General features: G+C 32.2%; 1 pseudogene; it reads left to right on the top strand.

The window, feature by feature from the left end:
• Positions 1 to 1,444: 1,444 nt before the first annotated feature.
• Positions 1,445 to 14,893, top strand: part of LOC114077185 — a 22,009-nt pseudogene continuing 8,560 nt past the window's right edge.

The raw sequence follows: 14,893 nt of genomic DNA on the forward strand, positions 1-14,893 counted from the left end.
TCATTCGAAGGTACATTCATCTAGCTCTAGGGTTTGATAAAGAGTTAAGTCAATCTCCTAGAGATGTGACCATTCCTAATGGCGGTGTTATTTACAGAATTCACAAAATTTTTCTATCTAACAACAAGAGTAGCACTTCAAATGCCGTTTTTGCCGCTGCTTAGGAATAGGAGGATTAGACTGATCATTCCATTCCTAACATCCCCATGTTTGATTTTATTAATCTTCTTGTATTCATAGAAAATTTTATACTTCTATATTCTAAAACCTTTGATTTCCTTTCTTCAAATTTAATGACATGTGATATTATGTGGCTTAGGATAAAAACTCAACACAATTGGATCTTAGTATTTACCTATTGTTTCATTAGCTTTAGTTATCATATCATTTAATATTTCTATTGTTATTCATTTAGTGTTGTGTACAACAATTTTAGTTTTTAACTTTCATGTGTTAGTTAGCAAGCTTTATTAAATATTTTCCAAATTTGAAATAGACTTTGAATTTAATTTGGAATTTCATGATTGATCTAAAGTACGGTAAATGAATGTTTTTGTAGAATGCTTTATTAATAATTTTACAAATTTGAAATACAATTTCAAATATTTGTAAATTTCATGGTAAAATACTTTCGGCGAGTAGATCTAGATTAATGTAAATGAACTTTTTTCTATATATAAATTATAAGAGATGAAATATTTATAATCCATGATAAATAAGTTCTTAAATATCCTCTCTCTTTTTTTCATAGTAAGAGGTAGTATTATATATTCGACATGAACCTCACTAATTTATCTTCTAACATGGGCGCCTTGATTATGTTTTTACTATATTGGTTGATGAACGATGAAAAATAAAACAGAATAAGTTCTATATTGTTATAAAAACATTGCTTGATATTTGAACAAATTAAGCTAAATATAAAAAATACTTGAGAAGGTACCTCAAAAATTGTATTCATATATAATTAAACAAAATTATTTAATAATTGAATGAATACTAAACCTTCAAATACTATTATGCTAGTATATAATAAAATTTATACTTTTGTCATTTTAAAATGAGGTTAATAATCATTATACTATTTAATTTTATTTTTACAAATATGTGCATCATTTCTTATATCTAAATTTTCCTCTTAATATTCATGTTTACGCAAAAGAATTGTGTCATTAAAGAAAAACCCGGCATGCTGTTTTTCATCTTTAATGAAAATCCGATTGGTGTTCTTGTTTCCTGTGATCTCAAGCAATGGAAATTTGTTCTTTCATCTAGAGGCGTACAAATTCAATCCTTGTGATTGTATTCTCATTGGTAAAGCTATAACTCCCACGGGCTATAAATACCAAAACCAGATTCCTTTAGAAATTCACATGCACACAACAGTTATTTCTATAGATCAAAAGGCAAAACTTTTTATTTCTTTTCGAAGTGAAAAAGATAAATGGCCGGTAACGGGAGAAGCCTTGGTTCAAATTCTAAAAGAAAGTCTCGTTCTCGTAGAAGCAACGCCTGTCTCCAATTCCAGTGGCTCGTATCTCTCAATTTCTCAAAGTGGGGAAGTATGTCAAACGTGTAGCTGCTTGAATTGGCTGGAATTTCAACGAGGAATGACAAAAAGGCTCAGATCCTCCCAAGCACATTTTGTTAGCTATTACGTTAGATGCTAAACTTTGTCAATTTCTTAGAGATGTGAAGACTCCGAATGGTGGTGTTATTCCAAACATTCACAGTATTTTTTCTGCCTAAAAAGAAGAATAGCTCTTCAAAGGCCGCCATCGCTATTGGTCACGTGAAGGAGGATTAGAGTGATCATTCCGTCGCTAGCATCGCGATGTTTGATTTTATTAATCTCCTTGTATCCATAAAAAATACTATAATTTTATAGTATAAAACCTTTGATTTTCTTCATACAAGTTTAATGATATCTGATATTTATGTAGCTTAGAGTAAAAACATAACATACTTGGATCTTATATTATGTATTGTTTAATTTGCTTCACTTATCATATTATTATTATTATTCTTATTCATTTTCATGTTTTCATTTCCTGATACTTATAATAGCTTTAGTTTTTTTCTCTCAAGTGTTCATAGCAAGCTTTATTAACTATGTCCCAATTTCTAAATAGAATTTCAACTTAAATTTAAACTTCAATAGATGTAAAGTGCTATAAATGAAAGTTTTTCTTAGAATGCCTTATTAATTATTTCCCAAAATTTAAATACAATTTCAACTTACACTGAAATTTGATGATAGATGTAAAGTACTGTAAATGAAAGTTTTTCTTAGCATGCTTTATGAACTATTTCTCAAATTTGAAATACAATTTACACTTTAATTGATTTACAAATTCACATAGAAACACAAAAGTTCAATTATTCTGCTTCATTTGCCTCCTGTTTCGATAGATCAAAAAGTAAAATTTGTTTTTACTTATTAAAGTGAAAAAAATCAACGACCAGTAAAGAGAAAATCATTGGTTCAAATGCTAAAAAAAGTCTCGTTCTCGTAACAAACCTTGTCTCCAATTCCCATAGGCTCGTATTGCTTGGTTCCTCAAAGTGGGGAAATATGCCAAAATGTGTTGGGTTCAGAGTTCCAGTATTCTTTACCAATGCTTGAGTACCTTGCAACTAAGGTGAATTTCTCAAGTTCCTTCTCTGTCTATATTTTTTTTGATATGTCAACTTTCTAGGGTTTGTAATAACTATATTTTACATATATGTGAAAGCTTCGACGTGATTGACTTGGCTAGAAAAAAGACTAGGATCATTCTAAGGCATATTCAGTCAGCTATTAGGCTTGATGATGATTTTTCTCAATTTCTAAGGGATGTGCTATTTCTTATGGTGGTGTTAATCGAAACATTCACAACATTTTTCTTCCTAAAAAGAAGAATAACTCTTCAAAGGCCTCCGCTGCTGTTAGTCAGGAGGAGGAGAAAGGATATTAGGCTGGTCATTCCATATCTAGTATCCAGATGTTTGCTTCTAGTTATCTCCATATATTCATAAAATATTTTATCATTAAAATGTTTGATTTCCTTTATGCAAGTTTAATGACATGATATTTATCTCGCTTAGATTAAAACTCAATATTATCTATTGTATAATTTAATTCAGTTATCATATCATGTTTTTGTATCTATTTTCATTTATTCTGATATGTTCATTTCCTGATGTGTATTGTTTTAGTTTTTCCTTTCAAGTGTTCTTAGCAAGCTTTATTAACTATTTCCCAAATTTGAAATAAAAATTCCATTTAATTTCAAATTTCAGGGTAGATCTATAGTACTGTAAATGATAGTTTTTCTTCCAATACTTTATTAACAATTTCCCAAATTTGAAACACAATTTTAATTTATTTTGAAATTTCATGGTAAAATACTTGTAGTGAGTAGATCTAAAGTAATGTAAATGACACTTTTTCTATAAAAAAATAAAATTAAACGATGAAATATTTGCAATCTGAGCTTGTATTCATTATAAATAAGTTCTAAAATCTCCTCTCGATTTTTCATATAAAATAGTAGTATTATCTAGTATGTATATATAATAGGAGAATAAAAATTGTCATGTGTCATCACCACAAAATTCTTAAATATTAAATTTTGAAAAATAAAATTTAAATTTTAAAATAAGTCAAATTTTAAAATATTTTGAAAGAAACTCCAACTACGTTATTTTTAAAAAAATAGTTACCACACTTTTTACATGTTAAAAGTTAAATAAAAATAGCAAACAACAATTAAAAAAAAGATATATATATATATATATATATATATATATATATATATGTTTACTACTTCCATTTCTTGAGAAGATTAATGTTCAATTAGATGTGAAACTTATAAAAGAAATGTTTCTCAAACACCCAATTCAAAAGAATTTCTCAACGTGTGTCATTCTTTAATTTTCTGACCAATCAAACAAAGACACGTAAAATAAATCGAAGATTGTGCTAACTAAAAACCATAGTTCACAGTGTTCAAAATGGCCAAAATATTATTTCGACGAAAATGAAAGGACTTACATGAGCTTGGATCATGAACATGCTTTTGAATTGATCAGATGAAATTCGAGCAGACACAATGTCAACTTTATGTTTCTCCAAAACATAACAAATGGTGGTAAACAGTCCTGGCTTCATAAGACAACACACACTAATATGTGCATCTTCACCAGCTACATTTAGTACAACATTTGGTGAACTCCATATCATAAAACCAGTTGGAATAAGGGGACCTATACGGCGACATCCGCTCATCCTCCACTGAATGAACTTCAAAAATAAATATGATATTGATCATCTGGGGGTTGTCATCAACATTATCTNTATATATCCCGTTTTCTCCATCTCTTTTTGAAACATTTTTAAAATGCAGCTTATTTTTTCATAAGAGTTTGCAATTTTGATTTAAAAAACAAAAGTTACAAAATTTTTTAAAAAAAAATTAAGATTTCGAATTTCAAGAAATAACTGACCTTATCATTAGAAAACACCATCTCAAAACTACTACTCCAATACCCTCTGAAAACTAATTCTTTCAATCAGTACAACAACTATTTTAGAATTTTTAATTTTTAAAAATCTAATAATCAATAGTAGTAATTATTAGTTATTAGTTATTAGTAATTATTAGTTATCATTATTTAATTAGTATTATTAATTATCTCTTATAACTTCCCACACGGTTGTAACCGCTCGACAGTTTTATCATAATTTGATTATTTCATTGCATGATTGAAACGATTGGAGCTGGAGGTGCTCAAAAAAAGATTTTAGTTTAAATGCTTTCCATGATTTCTCCAGTTCCAATGTATTAAAATGTTAATGTGTTTTTTGTTATGTATTTCAATTACTTCCTTTAGTTCTACATATTTCTTTGGTATTATTTTTTATTTGTAGTTCGGTTTCTATATTTTATTATTTATTTTTGAGAATTACTAAAATCCTTGAGGTTTATATCTGTAGTGTTTTTTGTTTTCTTATTATATATACGTAGTTTGATTTGTATATTTTGTTATTTAAATTTTAGAATTGCAACAGTGCTCGAGATTTTGTAAGTTATATGGGATGAAGCATTACACAAGTGTTTCTTATTAATTTTACATTAACTGTGGGAAAAAGTTCATCCAAAAATTTTTTTATGGAGGAGAGCATAAGCAAGACAAAACAAAATAGGAAAATATAAACTTTTCTTACCCACATAATAAATGTCATAGTAAAATATTGAATATAATGAACAATGAAAGTAATAAATATTGTGCAAGCACCTTAAATTAGTTCTTTATCTAATAATAATAATAATATAAACAAAATAAAACTACATATGCATGTTATGGATAATAGATTAAAACAATTACTAAATTCACAACAATCTAATGAAATTTAAAAAAAATTTACAATAAAGTAACAGTAATGTATTAAGGTATTTAAAAATAGAGTAACAATCTTATGAAATTTAAATTTAAATTTTATTAAAAATGAAAAAGATTAGTAAATTTAGATTTTAGTTCAAACTTCAAAGTGGAATAATTGTTTTTAATACTAGGTTTAAATTTAAATTTAAATTTAATACATGGATTTAAAATCAATAAGTTAGTACAAATATAAAAAAAACATGCTACATATGGTATTGATCTTCATTATACTATGAAAGGAAGAAGTTAGAATTTTTTATTTCTTTGAAGAACATTATTTCACTATACCTATATTAGGGTAAAATTAATTTTATTAGCTTCAGGTGTTTATAACATATGAATTTTTATTATTCAATAATAATTCATATTGGTTATTTTTAAATTATAAAATTAATACATTTTAAACATCCGCGAAATGTGCGGACACATATACTAATATATTTAATATGAACCTGACTTATATATCTTCTAACTTCGACATCTTGATTATCTTTTTACTATATTGTTAGATGAACAAATTAAGTCAATATAAAGAAAATATTTGAAAAATAACCTCAAAAATTATATTTACATATAGTTAAACAAAGTTATTTTCCAATTGAAGAAAAAAGGGGCATGCTTTTTTTTATCTTTAATAAAAATCCTATTGGTGTTCTTGTTTCCCGTGATCTCAAGCAATGGAAATTTATTCTTTCATCCACCTGTGCACAAGTTCAATCCTTGTGATTGTCTTCTCATTGGCAGGGTTATAACTCCCGTGGGCTATAAATACTTAAATTAGATTGCTTTAGAAATTCACATACACAAAACAGTTCAATTCTTTTGCTTTATTTGTCTCTTGTTTTATAGATCAAAAAGCAATATTTTCTCATTTAAAAGTGAAAATGATCAATGGCCGATAAAGTGAGAACCCTTGGTTCAAATGCTTAAAAAAGTCTCACTCTCGTAGCAGTAAAGCTGGTCTCCAATTCCAGTTGTTCGTATCACTCGATTCATCAAAGTGGTTAGTATGCCAACCGTGTTGGTGCCGGAGCTCATGTATTCTTGTTGATATGCTTGAGTACCTTGCAACTGAGGTGAATTTCTCAAGTTCCTTTTTTTTATTTGTCAAATTTCTAGGGTTTGTGATTACTAAATTTTACATATATGTGATTGTTTGTAGGTTCTTGAATTTGCTGGAATTGCAGCGAGGAATGACAAAAAGACTCAAATCATTCCAAGGTACATTGAGTACGTTATTAGGTTTGATGCTACACTTTGTCAATTTCTTAGAGAACTGAGGATTCCGAATGGTGGTGTTGTACCTCACATTCACAACATTCTTTTGCCTAAAAGAAGAATAGCTCTTCAAAGGCTGCCATTGTTGTTGGTCAGGAGGGGGAGGAGGATTAGACTGATCATTTTATCTCTAGCATCGAGATGTTCCCCAAGTCCTTAAAAATGGTTCGGTGTTCGGAAAAAATGTTTGGAAGCCATATCAATGAAAAATCCTGGGCTAACAAACACATCCAAAAACACTAAGAAAATCGCGTAATTTCCTACTGAGTGGCTCCTACATGCTAAAAAATGTGTAATCGATCATGGTAAGACTATAAGACTTGTTCCCCGGGTGCTTATAGATGGTTCTCTAAAGGTTAGAAAAAAGTACCAAAAGGTCATATTACCAAAGAATTATAGGCTAAACACATGCAAAAAAAAACTAAATAAATCCCATAATTTTTGTTGAGTATCCCCTAGATTTTTAAAAAAGTCTATAGATATTTATCAACAAGTCCTAAAGGGTGGTTATGTAAAGAGTTTGAAAAAAAAGTGTCCAGCACTCATATAATCAAAAAAGTCCATAGACCACACACGAAAATTGAGAAAATTGCTTAATTCTTATTGAGTGAAACTAAATTCTAAAAGTGTAGTTTATTATGGTGAGGTTGTAGGAAATGTTTCTCAGGTCTTTATGGACAAATCTGTAAAGATTTTTAAAAAGGTGCTCACAAGCGATATCACCTTTAAATCTATGGGCTAACACATACAAATATTTGAAACAATCGCTTTATTCATGTAGAGTGGTTTCTAATGCTAACAGAGTTGTGTGGGTCATGGTGAGACTATAAGAATTTTTCCTAGGTCTATAGATGGTTCTGTAAAGATTTTGGAAAAAAAATTCTTATAAGACATCACAAAAAAATATTTGAGCTAAGACGCTCAAGAAATTGAGTAAATAACCTAATTCCTATTAAGTGACTTCTAATTGCTAAAAGAAAGTGGTGTGATGGTGAGGGAATAGAAAATTTTCCCCAGATCCTCACAAATGGTTTTGTAATAGAGTTGAAAAAAAATATTCCCACAAGCTATCACTATGAAACTCATGGGTTAACAAATACAAAAAACTAAAAATATTGTACAATATCTATTGAATGACCTCTAAATACGAAAACGATTAATGTGAATCATGGTGAGTCTATACGAATTTTCTCCAGGTCCTTACGGATGGTTCTATAAATAATTTAGAAAAAGCATCTGGAGACCATACCATCAAAAAATTCATGGTCTAATACACACACAAAACAGAGAAAATTGGATAATTCCTATTGACTGGATCCTAAATGCTAAAAAAAATGGTGAGGATCATGGTAAGGCAATATGAATTGTTCCCAGGTTCTTATAGATTACTTTGTAAAGGTTTCGGGAAAAAATTGTTTGGAAGTTATATCACTAAAAATTCAATGGCTAACACACAAAAATTAAGAAAAATCGACTAATTCAGGTTGAATAGCCCCTAGATACTAAAAAAAGTGATATGGATCATAGTGAGGCTATATAAAACTTTTCACTTGGTCACTAAATGGTATGCCAAAAAGTATCCCAAATCTGTATATTCATAGACTAACACACATGAAAAACTAAAAATATTACCTAATTCGCATTCAGTTTGAAAGTTATATCACCTAAAATTTCAATGGCTAACACACGAAAATTAGGAAAAATCGACTAATTCAGGTTGAGTAGTCCCTAGATACTTAAAAAAGTGATGTGGATCTAGTGAGGATATACAAAAAATTTCAGCTGGTCATTAAATGTTTTGACAAAAAGTGTCCCAAATTTGTATCACCAAAATATTCATAGACTAACACACATTGAAAAATTAAAACGATTGCCTAAATCCCATTGAGTTATCCCTAAATAATTTTAAAAGGTGGCGTGGAATATGATAAGTGTTACAAAATGATCTTTAGATACTTATGGATGGCTTTGTAAAGGTTTTGGAAGAAAGTGTCCGGAAGCAACCTAAAACAAATCCATCAAAGTTACACACAAAAATTTGATAAAATTGTACAATTATTGTTGAATGGACCTAAATGATTAAAAAAAGTGGAGGGGATCATCGTGAGGTGATATAAATTGTTCCCCAAGTCCTTAGGAAAGGTTCTATGAAGGTTCCAGAAAAAGAATTCCTAGAAATCATATCTAAACAAAAATTCAAGGGTTAACTCACAAAACAGAGTGAGAAAATCACCTAATCTCCTATTAAGTAACTCCAAAATATTAAAAAAGTGGCATGGATCATGGTAAATCTATAGGAATTGTACCTCATATCCTTACAAATAATTATATGAAGATTTAGTGGGAAAATGTATAAAATCCATGAGATAACAGACAAAAAAGACAGAGAAAAATCATCTATTTTCTGTTGAATGTCCCTACTTGCTTAAAAAGTGTGTGGAATATGGTGAGACTATATGAATTGTTCCTGAGGTACTTATGAATTGTTCTATAATAGTATTGGAAAAAAATCTTCTCAAAGGCATATCACCAAAAAGTGTGTTGGCTAACACATGGGAAAAGTTAAAAAAATATATGCCTAATTCCTCTTGAGTGACCCCTAAATCCAAAAAGATCGTGTTGATCATAGTGAATCTATAGAAATTGTTTTACGGGTTCATCGGGATGGTTTTAATTTTTTTTTAAAAAAAGTGATGGAAAGCCATATTACCAAAAAAGTTATGGGTTAATATACATGAAAAATGTAAAAAAATATCTAATTTCTCTTGATTGCACCCAAAATGTTGAAAAAGTGGCATAGATCATGCCGGCTCTACAAAATTTTCCCATGTACTTAAGTATTGTTACGTAAAGGTTTCTAGAAAACATTCGTAGAAGTCATATCACCCAAAATAAATTATGGGCTAACACACAGAAAAAAACTAAAAAGAATGAGCTAATTCCATGTAAGTGGCCCCTAAATGCTATTAAAAGTAGCGTGTATCATGGTGACACTATAGAAATTGTTTCTCAGATCCTTACGGATGATTCAGTAAAGGTTTTAAAAAATGTTTCTGAAAATAATATAACCAAAAAACTTATGAATTAAGACACATGAAAAATTAATAATTACCTAAATCTTGTTTACTATCCCTTAATATTAAAAAGTGGGGGCTGGATATTGGTGAGACTAGGAATCATTCCAAGTACACATAGTTTTGTTGAGGTTTGAGAAAAAATGATCAGAAGCCATATCAACAGAAATCAACGAGGTACCATACATGAAAAATTGATATAAAGTGTATGGAATCATGTCACCAAACAATCCATGGGTATAATTGCTTAATTTCTAATGCACTCCCCTGAAATCTAAAAAGATCTAAAAAGGTGGTAAATAGTTTCTAGAAGCTATATCGTAAAATATTAGCCTACACATGAAAAACTGAGAAAATTACATAATTTATCTTGAATGGCCCCTAAATGCTAAAAAAAGGGGCATGAATCATGGTCATGCTGTATTTATTGTTATCTAGGTTCTTACGGATGGTTCTGTAAAATATTTTGAAAAAAAAACGTTCCTGATAATTATATCACCAAAAAGTCAATGTGCTAACACATACGAAAAATTGATAAAATCGCCTAAATTCTATTGAGTGATCCCTAAATTCTAAAAAGTGGTGTGGATCATGGTGAATCTATAGTAACTATTTTCTCATGTCTTTACCAATGGTTCTATAAAGGTTTAAAAAATTGTGCCTAGAACCCATATGACCAAATACACGAAGAACTGAGAAAATCACCTAGTTCTTTTTTAGTGTTCCCTAAATGCTACAAAAAAAGTGGAGTGGATCATGGTGAGGCTGTAGGAATTTCTTCCCAACTCCTTACAAATGGTTCTATAAAGGTTTTTGACAAAAGTGCCTAGAACTCATATCACCAAACACATGTGAAAAATTAAAAAATCACTCAATTCTTATTTTGTGTCCCAAAATGCTATAAAAAGTGGAGTGGATCATAAGTAAGTTGTATGAATTCTCAGGACCTTACAGATGGTTCTCTGAAGGTATTGAAAAAAAAGTGATGGAACTTCATGTCACCAAAAAATAATGGGCTATCACACAAAAAAAAACTACGAAAATCACATATGTTTTGTTGAGTGGCTTGTAAATGCTAAAAATGTGGATTGGATCATGGTTGGGCAATAGGACTTGTTCTCTAGGTCCTTACAGATGATTCTATAAAAGTTTTAGAGTAAAATATCCTAGAAGACATATCACCTGAAAATACATAGGGTAACACACGAAAAATTAAAAAAACTACCTAAATCCTATTAAGTGGCCACAAAATGCTAAAAAGAAGTGGAGTAGACCATGGAAGAACCTTTACCAAGGTCATTCTGGATGGTTCTATAATGTTTTTGAAAAGGAAGTTCCCCAAAGACATTTCACCTAAAAAAAATGGCTAACACACGACAAAATGATAAAATCAATTGATTAATGTTAACTAGCCCTAATGCTAATTAAGTGGTGAGGATTACTTTTAGGGTATAAGAATTGTTCCATAGTTCCTTATAAATGGTTTTGTAAAGAAATTGGAGAAAACATTTCGAGGACATATCACCAAAATATCATATATATTATTGGTAGTAGTATTGTGCACCGATATAGGAATGAGTTTAGACAACTTTAAATCCTCATAAATCATGTATGCCAACATGGGTAAATGATCGTACTTTTTTGATGATTCACTACTGCCTTTAAGCATAACTTAGTGGATCAACTTATTTGAGGTGTTCTATACCCCGACAAAGTATAGGACAGTTCTGGCAGCATGGGCAAGACGTTGTATCATCACCTAGCTCATACTTATGTTGTCGGTTAGAGAATATCACCCAAATAAGAGTAAAGACTATGTTATTGTATTTTTATACCTTCGAGTAGACATTTACTATCTTAAAAGGTTTAATATAACATCTTTTATTATTTATTTCATACTGGAGTTGAGTTGAGGTGAGTATGTCTTCCCCAGTTATCAGTCCAGCTTTGTATGTTTCAGTTTTCCCCTTGCATGCTCGTACATTCAATGTACTGACGTCATTCAATCTGAATATTTTTATGATGCAGATACAGGTATTCAAGGTCATCAATTGGTGGTTTGTTGATACCATTAGCACTCCAACCAGCTTTGATGAGCCTTTTTGCTTCTGGTGAGCTCCACATCTTTATCTTTTGCATTGTTAAGATGTCGTGAATCTTGTCCCAAAATCTATCAGAGTATTAGAGGCTTGAAAGACAGTAGTTATGGAATCATTTTTTTGTATTTCCTTTTTTGATGTGTTGAGACTTTGAGTCAAATAATACTTATGTTTATTCAAGCAATCTCAAACATTCCTTGAGTTATGTTGTTTTTAGACATTATGAGTTAACTTTTGGTAGTTGGAGTTCCTATTTTACTTGATTAAGTCTTCCGCTAAGTATTCAGGTAGGCCAAGGGTTCGCTTGTGGGTCAGCGATGGTTTTCGAGTGTCTGTCATGTCTAGACTGTGTTGTGACGAAAAGATGAAACCGAAAATCTAACAATAAAGAACACCAAGTTTAACGTGGAAAAACCCTTCAAACCGAAGGTAAACACCACGGGATCGACAAGATCCAAATTGCTTCACTATAACAATAAGAGGGTTACAAATATTCTTCTAATGGCTACACAACAAGTGCCAAAAGAGAACAAACAATAGCTACACCAATAAAAGATAAATAGAAAGAAACACCACCCAAACCCAGCTTCTGTTCGGGACCTAAAACAGGATCTTTTTGACCTCCAAATCCGATCTCCACCGTTCAAATCAACCACCATGATGTTAGGAATACTCAGTCCAAATTTCAGCCCGATCCAACGGTTAGTTAATCGAGAAACACGATCTGAATGTTACTGGTCGGAGAAAAGACTGCAGCAAAAGAACCCTTTTCTTTCTCTCTTTTTCTCTTGTTGAAAGCTCTCTCAAAAACCTCTCTTATATTCTAATGTCTTTCAAAGACAATACCAATGGGCAATTAATTATTCTCTCAAAACCATCCTCTATTTATAGAGTTGTGCTTTTCTTTATAAATCCAAAACCAACTACAAATAGGATTACTATTCCAATCCTTTTCCTAATAGAATTGGAAACCAAATAAGGAGAATAATTACAATCCTTTTCCAAGTAGGATTAGGCCATGGGCCTTTGGCTGGAACATGGGCAATAGCCCAACAAACTCCCCCTCCAGCCAAGGGGGCCAAATGGACTTCAAGTAGATGATCTCTTGACAGGCTTCCTGCCTGCCACACTTCTACAAAACTCATGATTGTCTACGATGAGTTCTTTCCACTTATCTCTATGAGTATCTAACATGACTTCATCATAACCTTCAGGTTCACCCATATTAGTCAATAGAATATACTCATCATCCATGGCTTGCTCCCACTTGATCGAATCCTCCACCTGTAGGGCCTCATCAGAAGACTCTGGTTCCCCCTCATCAGTCAGCAATAGATAGTGTAATGAAGGTGAATACCTATCTGGTGGCCTGATAGATCTGGATGTATCCTTAACACCTGCTCAGGTGTAACTTGCTCCACTTCAGATTCTTCAGTAGGAGTTGGTTGAGTATCTGCTTCGACATCTCTGGGGTTACTCTTCTCCAACTCAACCTCAACTCCCACTTGCTTTGTAATCTCTAGAACCTTCTGCTCTCTGTCCTTGTACAGGACAGACTCATCAAATGTCACGTCACAATGTCTCAGGATCTTTCTGTTCTTGTCATCCCAAAACCTGTAACCAAACAAATCAGAACCATATCCTATGAAGTAACACTTCACAGCCTTGGCATCAAGCTTGTCTCTCTTTTCTGGATCAACATGAACATAAGCAGTGCAACCAAAAGTCCTCAAGTGTGAGTACTTGAGTTCTTTTCCTGTCCACACCTCCTCTGGAATCTTGAACCCTAAAGGAACTGATGGTCCCCTGTTGATCAAGTATGCAGCTGTGCTCACAGCATCCGCCCAAAGTGTTTTGGGCAGCCCACAGTGTGTCCTCATACTCCTTGCACGCTCATTCAATGTTCTGTTCATCCTCTCAACAATTCCATTATGCCTTGCCTTACCAAGAACTGTTCTCATCAATCTGATTCCCTCAGCTGCACAGAATGCCTTGAACTCTGATTTGTCATACTCTCCTCCATTGTCAGACCTTAGGCATTTGACTTTCAAACCGGTCTGATTCTCAACTACAGCTTTCCACTTCTTGAAAGTTGCAAGCACATCTGACTTATGCTTTAAGAAGTAAACCCATACCTTCCTGCTGAAATCATCAATGAAGGTAACATAGAACCTGGATCCTCCAAGTGATGATACTGGAGATGGTCCCCAAACATCTGTATGGACCATTTCCAACCGCACTTTCTTTGGCTCTCTAGGAGTCTTTGTGAAGCTTACTCTTTTCTGTTTGCCCATAACACAGCTCTCGCAAAGACCCATATCAACAGACTTCAGACCCTCTAATGCTCCTTTTGCAACCAGCATCTTCATTCCTTTAGTACTCATGTGTCCAAGTCTGTTGTGCCACAGACATGAACCAGAAGCACCTTCAGCAACAACGGCCATGTTTATACACCCTGCAGTGGTGTACAAGGTTCAAGATTTGGTGCCACGAGCTACTATCATAGCACTTTTCACGATCTTCCACGAACCTTTCCCAAACTCTGATGCATATCCCGTGCTATCCTACTGACTAACAGAGATCAGATTTTTCTTGATCCCAGGAATATATCCGACATCCTCCAATGTCCACTGGTCTCCCGAGGTGGTCTTTATGCAAACATCCCCCTTTCCTTCAATCTCTAAGGCTTTATTGTCAGCAAGATATACTTTTCCAAAATTTCCAGATTTGAAATTTTGGAACATTTCTTGCTTGGAGACGAATGGAAAGATGCACCAGAATCCAAAATCCATGATTCAACCGGGCTGTTCACACTAAGGTTTAGAGCATCCCCAATGTCCTCTGCTGAATTTACAGAATCATTGTCATCTCCAAATTTCTGATTCTGTTTCTTCTTTGGCTTTGCACAGTTCGTCCGAAAGTGCCCTTTTTCTCCATAGTTCCAACAAGTCACGTTTGATATGTTCAGGGATTTTCCTCGATTCTTTGATTTTGATCGACCGTGTTGATTTTGGC

The sequence above is a fragment of the Solanum pennellii genome, chromosome 5 (genome assembly GCF_001406875.1).
Source record: "Solanum pennellii chromosome 5, SPENNV200".
NCBI lineage: Eukaryota > Viridiplantae > Streptophyta > Magnoliopsida > Solanales > Solanaceae > Solanum > Solanum pennellii.